Consider the following 9,936-nt stretch of genomic DNA (forward strand, 5'->3'; position numbering starts at 1 on the left):
AATATCCACTTCGTCAGTTAAAATTGAAGAACAAGTAATTACGAAGACGGTGCAAAAAGAATCAAGAGAATCGGAGCTAAAACGAAGATTCTAGAGCCAAAACGGTGAAAGACAAGAAATCAAGTTACGATCCAGGAAATCCAGCTGACCAAGCAAGCCAAATGGCCTGCCAAACGGCTTTCTTGGCTCATAAACGGCCTGCCAAACGGCCAGGGTAAACGGCCTTTGCAAATGGCTTGGCTTGGCAAACGGCCCTGCAAACGGCCTGCCATACGGCTTGCCAAACGGCTTGCCAGCCGTTTGCAGAGAAAAATTAGGCTTATTTAAAGGGTCTTTGTCATTCATTCCAACACACACTTCAATTCACTTCTTTCTCTCTCTTGTACAATATTAGTCATACTTCAAGGTCTTCGACTCCGTGCGGGAAACCTAGTACCCGAAGAAGAACGCCGAAGATTGTATTAGGAGCGGTCTGAGTCTTGAAGTTGTCACTTTTATATTCGGAACTCGTCTAATCTACTGGTACTTCTATCCTTTATCTTTATATAATGTCTTCTATCATTATGTTCTGTGATATTGTTGCGATGATTAGCGAGTAGTTATCTTTAGTGTATGCTATGATGTAAGCAGCTATAATGCCGAAATAATGTTATGGTTTGTGTATGCTGTTGAAATGCTTTCCGATTATGCTTTAAACTCAATTGCTTTTATAACTAATAGAACGTAGTTATTAGCTCTGTTATTAGGAAGTCGCGAACCCCAATTCAGAGTACACTATCTGTGTCACCCTTTGGTAAGAGAAGTCTATCGGATACAATGTAAGATCGACTGTGGCACACCGGTTGTAGTAAGTCTATCGAGCTTTGGATTCCGACTGAGGACTCTTTCGTAGTGAAACATCTGACTAGACCCTTAGTGCATTGTCGATCCCAGACCATGCTAGTGTAGTCACCAAGCATATAAACTTTGTACGTGCATGCTGAAGCACAGTGGTTGTTGTAAGCTGTACCTCTGCTAAGTAAGGCCATGGAACCCGGTCAGTGTTGATTAGTACACTGCACCATAACGCGGTCTCAAGCATTGCACCCCGCTTAAGGGATTCTTAGTTAATTAAGGAACTGTTTGTTTAGACACATAAAAGACTGGACCGTTAGGATAACCGAACGTGTTCATGGAAGTCAGCTTGACTTGGCCATGGTGTTCTTTATGGTTGAACTCTTTTTAAGGGCCTAACTATCTTTTAAAACCAATCATTAACGAAAGCATTGAAACACATCACGTCTCTCGGATATGGTAAACCATGTATTCTATTATGCTTAAGAAAGTTTAGAGCTTTGTGGAATGTTAATATGTCACCCAACCGAGTCGCTCAACTGGATGAGCCGTCTGAACGTGTATGCCTGTAGTCAGACTGCACGGGCGTCGGGGGTAAGGGACGTTGCTGTCTATTCAGAATCTTCAAGCCTATCGCAGTACCCAGTGACATGTCTTATGACAGGGACGTTTAGGACCAGTGTAATGAATATAAGGCCTCTGCCTATTCATGAGCCAGCATTCCATAATCTCAGCAGAATAACTGATGAAATCATAGTATGCACTTACTTTAAACTTATCTGAATTATGAATTTTATCGCATTTACTTTATCTGTCTTATAAATTAGGAAATCCCAAAAATTAAGTAACCACTACTCCTTCATAACTATCTTAGGTTTAAATATAGGTTCGATTCTACTGATATCTCAAAAATACGACTCTAGGTCATACTTCCCCTACTCATACTAAGGAGTAGTACGATTTAGGCCCCGCTAAATATAAATTTAAAACAGTACCCCCCTCTTGGTGGTTGATTCTGACGTGTTGCGACCTAACGATACCGCACAAATAAAACCGTCCGTTTCGTCCATATCAAGAGGGAAGCTAGTTTTTGGCGCCACTGCCGGGGAACTGGTATCAGACAATACTGCTCTCTATCAAACTTATTCACAAGCATTTAGTGGTGTCTAAGAAAGACAATTATACACGGACTTGGTTGTTGGATTTTCCGAACAGTCTCCAATTATATTGGGACCAAAAGGATCCTGCCTCTCCGTAGTCGGCATGGCCACATGGTTTGTTGAATAGTTCGTGCGGAGCTCTGTTATCGAAATACCAGGGAATCAGTAGCCAGAACCAAAAACATATTCAACCTTAGGATAGTTAGTTAAATTAGATTAATTTACTTTAGAATAGACTACCTTAGATTTAGACTACCTTAGACTAGCTTAGCTTACCTTAGAATACTTTAAAAATCTAGTTTATCTGCTTAAAATTAAAAACAAAAAGGCATACCCAGTGTATGACCCAAACTCGATCTAGACCAGGGCCGTTGTTATTCATACCTGATCCAGACGCAATAATCTCTAAAGCACGCAAGGAAGCACGAATCAAAAATCGAATGGCGTTACGCGTTACTTTAGCAGAAAATACCAAACCCTCGATTGAAGGTCGAGGAGGACCGATCAGATTTCCAGAGATTCAAGGACACTCGTTTGAGTTAAAACATCACATCATCCAGCTCATCCAGAATAGCTGTCAGTTTCATGGGTTACCGAATGACGATCCTAATTCTCACCTTGATAAATTCATATATCTTTCAAACTCCTACAAACAGCCAGGGATAGGACAAGATATAGTCCGGCTATACTTGTTTCCCCATTCTCTCACTCATCATGCTCAAACCTGGTTCGAAGGACTGGAAAAAGATTCCATCACGTCATGGACGGAGATGGCTACTAAATTCCTAACCAAATATTTCTCTCCTTCTAAACAAACCAAACTAAAGAATGATATCATTAACTTCAAACAAAGTTATGATGAATCTCTTTATACTGCATAGGAGCGATTCAAAACCTTGCTGAAGAAATGTCCTAATCACCAGCTAGAACGGTCAGCCCAAATCTGTACCTTCTACAATGGTCTTACGGTAATCATAAGACGACGATCGATGCAGTAGCTCAAGGGAATATGATGAACCAAACCGTAGACGAAGCATGGGAATTGCTCGAGAACATGAAAATGCATCATCATGACTGGAACAGTGGTGAAGCAACTTCATCATCTGCCCCACTCTCTGCACTTAACAATCAAATGGAGGCCATCAAATCCCTCACGGATAAGATGGAATCTCTCGCTAAACAACTCGGAGAATTAAAGACGCAGCCGCAGCAGGTCAACCAAGCTCATGCTTGTGTTAATTGTACAAACCCGCAACCCACTGAAGAATATCAAGTTGAGTACGAAAACCCTGACGGTTCAGTCTGTTACTGTGACACCGCTAATTTTTTTTAAACACATATACGTGGCGGAAGCATTTATTAAATAATCACAATTTACACTTACCAATGTCACGTGACAACATACAATATACATATTTTAAACGGAAGAGACATAAATGTATGATGTTTACAAAATAACACATTTTAACTAAGTAAAATCACATCAGAGTTGACTCCTGTCAAACATAACATTCACATGCCCGTCTTATCCCCAAAATGCATCATTTACAAAAGCTAACAACCTGCAGGGAAGAGATGGAGGGGAATTAGCACGAAGCTAAGTGAGTACGACTAACTACAAGCAATAGTATACATGAACCGTCATACTAATCATGTCACAAAGGGTAACACACAAACATCACCCAAGTGCCGTCTACATAGACTCTGGCGGCTCGGCCAAACCATTAACCACCAGCTGATCGGACTGGGGCTTACCAGAAGTTCCTCTACCACTGTGTGTATATATATAATCCACACGCGATAGACGAGTCATTCACATATATATACACTCGATTGTCTAGGCTACCACATGAGGAACCCAACCCGCAGGTTGATCTCTCATACCAAGGCTACTACACAATAGGAACGCACTGGGCTCCAACAGACAAGCATCAACTAATATGCAATCATCACAACGTACTAACTAACCACAACAGTAAGTATATCTAATAAGCATGGTAATCATAATATAACATGCTACTCTATACTATATTCTCCAGTTAGTCCCACTCACCAATTACCAGCAACCAGCTCAGATAATCTAGTACTGAGCGGCTTCTTTATCCTTATCACCTGAACATAAGGCAAATCAAGTTAGTTACTGTCCATTAACATCAAATAACACAGTACAGAAATTTTTGTATCAAAAAGCGTCCGCTAAATTTTTTTGCTTAACACTTATGCACTTTCAAAATTTACATCCTGAACATCAAAATACAAACGGGCAGCATAACGGCTAAAGATCAACACTTAGTAAAATATTTCACTGCCAAAGACACTCGGTCGACTGTCAGAGACACTCGGTCGACTGTCTACACTCACTCGGGCGAGTGTCTAGTCACTCGGTCGATGGTCTCTCACAGACACACTCGGTCGTGGATGATACATACTCGGTCGATGGTCGAGTCGGTCGGTCGAGTGTCAGGAGACACTCGGCCAACTATGTTTATCTGCGGAAGTTGAAGAACAAAGTGACGGGTTTCATCCAAAATCGACCAATTCTTGCTCTAGAGCTTGATTATGACCTCAAAACTGACCAAATCAAAGACACTAAACATGTAGAAACATAAACCCACAAGATTTGAACTCAAACAACATCAAATCTAACCATTTTGACCCAAATTACACACTTTGTAAAAACTTACACAAAAACTCAAATTTCTCAAAGATTAGAGCATAAAATCTTTTGATTCTTACCTTGATAGACTCAGTAAATCACAAGGAACAATATAATAAGAAAGATTCGAGCTCAAGAACAAGGATTCAATTTGGTTAGGTGAAAGAGTAAGTACGGGTGTTTTGAGAAGAAAAGTCTAGAAATGGGAAGAAGAACACAGACTAGTTACTTAATTGTGATTAATTTTCACACTGTGCAACACATGGGTATTTATCAGTTATCTGATATCTTTCATACATCATTTGGCAACCCAAATGATGTCCAAATTAAATAAACAAACCTGTTCTGTGACCCTTGTCACAAACTGGTCCTAACCACATCATTAAATAGTAATAAAAATTGAATAAAAATAAAAGCATATAATAACACAATACTAACTTAAGGGCAATTTAGTAACCTTACATCTAGGCCCAGAAGAGGATGTTACAGTTACGTTCAATACCCAGCTCGTCCACCAAATCCCGAATTCAATCAACAACTTAGGGTTAATCAATTCCAACGAAGCAATCAGCCTTTTCGCTATCGCTATCCACCTTATCCAGCCCAACAATCTCAATTGACCTATGATCAACACTTCCACTCACTGGTCCACCAGTCGAGGAAAATTCCCCTACCACCCAGATTACAAAAGCAACTAACCCCACTATCGGAGCTGATGATCAGTAGACTCAGTTCTTTCAAGGACAACAACAGCTAAATCAGAGAACTGCAGCTAGACAAGATCAGACGGAGATACTAATGAGAAATCAATTGGCTCTGCTCAAAAGTCTGGAAACGCAGCTCGGACAATTATCACAACGCCTTGAAACCCGATCGCAGGGAAGGTTACCAAGTAATACCATCCAAAATCCCCACATAGAAGAAGCAAAGCAAATGGATTCCGTATTCCCAGAAGAAGAACCACGGAGAAGGTCAGCAAGGCTCAAGAACAAATCAACATATACTCAAAAGCTGACCCCTGAAACTCCAGTTCGTATACCCTATCCTGGAAGGCTACAGGAGGAACCATCCAAACTTGATTCCTTCAAACTTGATGGAAGATTCCTGGATACTATGTCCAAAGTCCCCAACCAGAAGAGATACATCCGAAGGCTTCTCTCTACAAAGGAAAGAATACTAGATTCTAACATAATTCCACTGAGTAAAGAATGCTCTGCATTACTCAAAAACTCTCTACCGCCAAAGCTAGGAGATACGGTCTGATTCGTTTTCCCGTGTTCAATCTACCAATCTGGAACCATTCATGTGCTAGCAGATTTAGGAGCAAGTATCAACCTAATCCCCTACTCTTTCTACAAGAGATTAGAGTTAGAAGACTTGTCACCAACTAAAATGACAATCCAACTTGCCGATCACACAAATCAATATCCTAAGGGCATAGTTGAGAACGTCTTGGTGAAAGTTGACAAATTCTTGTATCCTACAGATTTCGTAGTAATAGATATTAAGGAAGACCTACACACACCAGTAGTGTTAGGAAGACCTTTCATGAATACGGCTAGGACTGTCATTGATGTGTACAATCAAACCTTGATCTTGCGATCACATGGGGAGAGCGTTACCTTCAAAATTGACCGACCAACCGATCTTTCTGGACAGGCAGAGATGTTTGCTATTTCCACCAGACGGATCACTTCCAATGACGAGTCTTCACCACCAGCCGATGATATCGAGATGGGTGTCGAATCACAGTCTGTAGATGACCCAGAAATGGAAGAAGAGGATTCCAGCTAAGAAATAGAGGAAGAGGAGGAATCTGAAGAGGAAGAGAAAATGGAAGACGTAAAAGAAACTGCGATAATACCCGCTCTAAGCATTGAGCATCACGAAGAATTAATGAGACTTGAGACGGAAGATCACAGTTTAATCATTCGCTTCAAAAAGAAGGCTGACAAGGCTGAGGTTAATGATATCAAAATTGATCCTGAAAGTATCAAAGTGGAGAATCAGAATACTGAAGAAACCTGTTCATCAGACGCATCCTCAGAAGAACACTATACCGATGATGACGAGGAAGAGCAACATGAAGACATTCTGAATAACTCACACTCTCCAACCGAACCAGATCAAGGGGAGCTGGACTCTTCTTCAGATGGGATTCCGGTCATATCTACACACGCAGACATGATAACCTTCATCAACAATACCGTTGAATTTGAAGATATTCTCGAAGCCATCCGTAAATCAACAATTGATTTTACGCTACGCTTAACAGAACGAATTATGGCTATCCAAGAAGAATACAACCTTTATCTCCAAAGAGAAGACAATGATATTGAAATCCTAGAAGAACGCATTCAAGAATTTATCAATACTCTTCACGATCATATCTACCGTGAAGAAAGGCAACGAGCGCACAATTCAGTGGTTCGCACTATTCTTGAGACAAGATTCTGCCGAGATCAGAAGATCATTTACTCTAAGGTCTATAACGCCTTAGCCAGATCTGCACTTCCGTTCTCAGCAAACCAACGAGCACTACTGACTCTCATCCAGAAGCACATGGATCTTTACACCGGATGTCCAACTTATCACTCTGATTTGCAAATGATCGAGGATATTCACAGCTTGTTCGCTCTCCTGGAAAGAGATAATTTCGAAAGCACACCAGACAGACTAATGATTTACGTAACAATTGATCACCATGCTGATATGATTATTAAAGAGTTATGAGACGCTGTTACAGAGGAAGTGAGGCGCAACAATCTGTTCTCTCATCTTGAACCAGATCGAGTCAACATTGCCACCTATGTTACAAAGCAGATATCACGTATCTTTCATGAATCCACATATCCAATTTTCACATTCAAATACGGATGTCAGGAGATATACTCAAAGACAGTGACATTGATACTCGGGTCAGGATTACTTTTCACTTCTTTTCAGCTTCGTCTTTTAACAAATCTGTGCAAAGCTACAGACTCTTACTGTGGAGATCACCATTCCGAAGACTTCGAGATTCTAAAGATACAGTTTCTAACATTATTTGAAGACCTCCAAAATGATCATCCCATCAGAGAAACAATAACCACTAGCACTGCTTCTATGATTGACATTCATGGGTCAACCAGTAGAGCCGTGGATCATATTCTCATCGGACTTCAAGACTTATCACGAGCCAAAACTGCGCACTACTTATCTTTTAGAAGATCTTCAAGAGAAGTACCGGATCTTCTACCACTATTGGTCCGACACTTTCTTAGGATTTACTCGCCAAGACTCACATTCCCTCGAGAAGATCAAGATTACAACCATCAGCGAGGAATGTTTGCTTTTTAAAAGCATCACTACGGTCGAGCCAATGACCTTAAACAAAAGTGCTTCCCAGGAGGCAACCCGTGCAATAAAGTAGAGTAGAAGAAAAAAGGATGACAAATGAGCCGATCAATAAAAGATGCAAGGATTGAAAGCCAGCCACATCTGCTAGGGGTATTTCTTTCTTCCCGCTACTAGCTCAAAATTTAAACTATGCCACATCCTAGCTTATCACTAAGTGTGGGATTACAACCCAATTAGAACACTAGACAAATAATTCCAAATCTTCAACTAAAACTCCTAAGTGTGGGATACACTAGAAACATTGAGGACAATGTTCGTCTAAGTGTGGGATGTTGGTATAATCTTCTTATGCTGTATTAAAATAACCCATTACGAAGATTCCAGGTTCTTAAGCCAAATTTCAAAATTTTTAACAAAAGAAAGCCTTTTCGAAAAAGTATTTTTGGAAACCTGAAACGTTTGTAAATAAAAGTAAGGATTAAGTATGGTGGAAATCTTGTTAGGATGAACCAAATCTCTAATAGAGCATTGCATGACTAAAGCATTATCGACCTAACTTGATTATGGTGAGGCACCCCAAATAAGACCAGCATTCATCTTTAATGCTTCACTGTTTTCCGTTGAGAGTATCGATGTCTGTACTCAGAATCAGAACTTGCTTTAGATCTACATTTCCAAAGCAAAGAAACGTGATTCGGTTATAATCAGAAGAGCTAGCCATTTGTCAAAATTAAGCCTTCCGCACTTCCACCACTTCTACTCTACCACCACATCCACATCATCCTTACTATTCCTCGAAAAATCCCGAAAATGAGATTCGTTCCGAAAACCCGATGTTATAACGAAAATCATGGCAAAGGTCTTGAAAAAGTTTACCGGCAAAAAGTTTCTCGAGATGAAATCTCCAAAAAAAAAAAACAAATAAATTTTTTTTTCTTCCTAAGTTATGAGAAATGGAGCATAACTTATTAAGAGAAATGCCGAAGAAGAACTTGACCGAAAATGATTATCAAATGAAGAAAAGTTCAAAAGTGCTTCTCAAACACTTCAGCACTCCTATCTATCCGAATAAAAGTCTGCATAAAGACTACATTACCCTTTTTTCACCCCTCAAAAATGTAGTGACCCGAACTTTTCCATGTTTATATATATATTAAATGAAATTGTTATTTACATTATTAAGTGTTTCTAACATGTTAAGTAATCAAACTTGTTAAGACTTGATTAATTGAAATAGGTTTCATATAGACAATTGACCACCCAAGTTGACCGGTGATTCACGAACGTTAAAACTTGTAAAAACTATATGATGACATATATATGATTATATATATAATTAACATGATATTATGATAAGTAATTATCTCATTAGGTATTTTAACAATGAGTTATATACATAAAATTGTGTTTATTGAATTAAGAAACTCGAAACGATGTATATAACGATTATCGTTATAACAACGTCTTACTAATTACATATGAATCATATTAAGATATTGTTACACTATGTTTAATCATGATAAATGATAAGTAAACATGTCATTATGTATATTAACAATGAACTACATATGTAAAAACAAGACTACTAACTTAAGGATTTCGAAACGAGACATATATGTAACGATTATCGTTGTAACGACATTTAAATGTATATATATCATATTAAGATATATTAATATATCATAATATCATGATAAAATAATAACTTAACATCTCATTAGATATAATAAACATTGGGTTAACAACATTTAATAAGATCGTTAACTTAAAGGTTTCAAATCAACATCTACATGTAACGACTAACGATGACTTAACGACTCAGTTAAAATGTATATACATGTAGTGTTTTAATATGTATTCATACACTTTTGAAAGACTTCAAGACACTTATCAAAATACTTCTACTTAACAAAAATGCTTACAATTACATCCTCGTTCAGTTTCATC

At 38.9% G+C, this 9,936-nt stretch overlaps 1 non-coding gene across 1 annotated transcript; it reads right to left on the reverse strand.

The window, feature by feature from the left end:
• Positions 1-2,812: 2,812 nt before the first annotated feature.
• On the reverse strand, positions 2,813-2,919 carry LOC139846014 (small nucleolar RNA R71). The gene has a single exon (XR_011758762.1). It is a non-coding gene; the product is annotated as a small nucleolar RNA R71 (small nucleolar RNA).
• Between the last annotated feature and the right edge of the window lie 7,017 nt (positions 2,920-9,936).

Source organism: Rutidosis leptorrhynchoides, chromosome 4 (genome assembly GCF_046630445.1).
Source record: "Rutidosis leptorrhynchoides isolate AG116_Rl617_1_P2 chromosome 4, CSIRO_AGI_Rlap_v1, whole genome shotgun sequence".
NCBI lineage: Eukaryota > Viridiplantae > Streptophyta > Magnoliopsida > Asterales > Asteraceae > Rutidosis > Rutidosis leptorrhynchoides.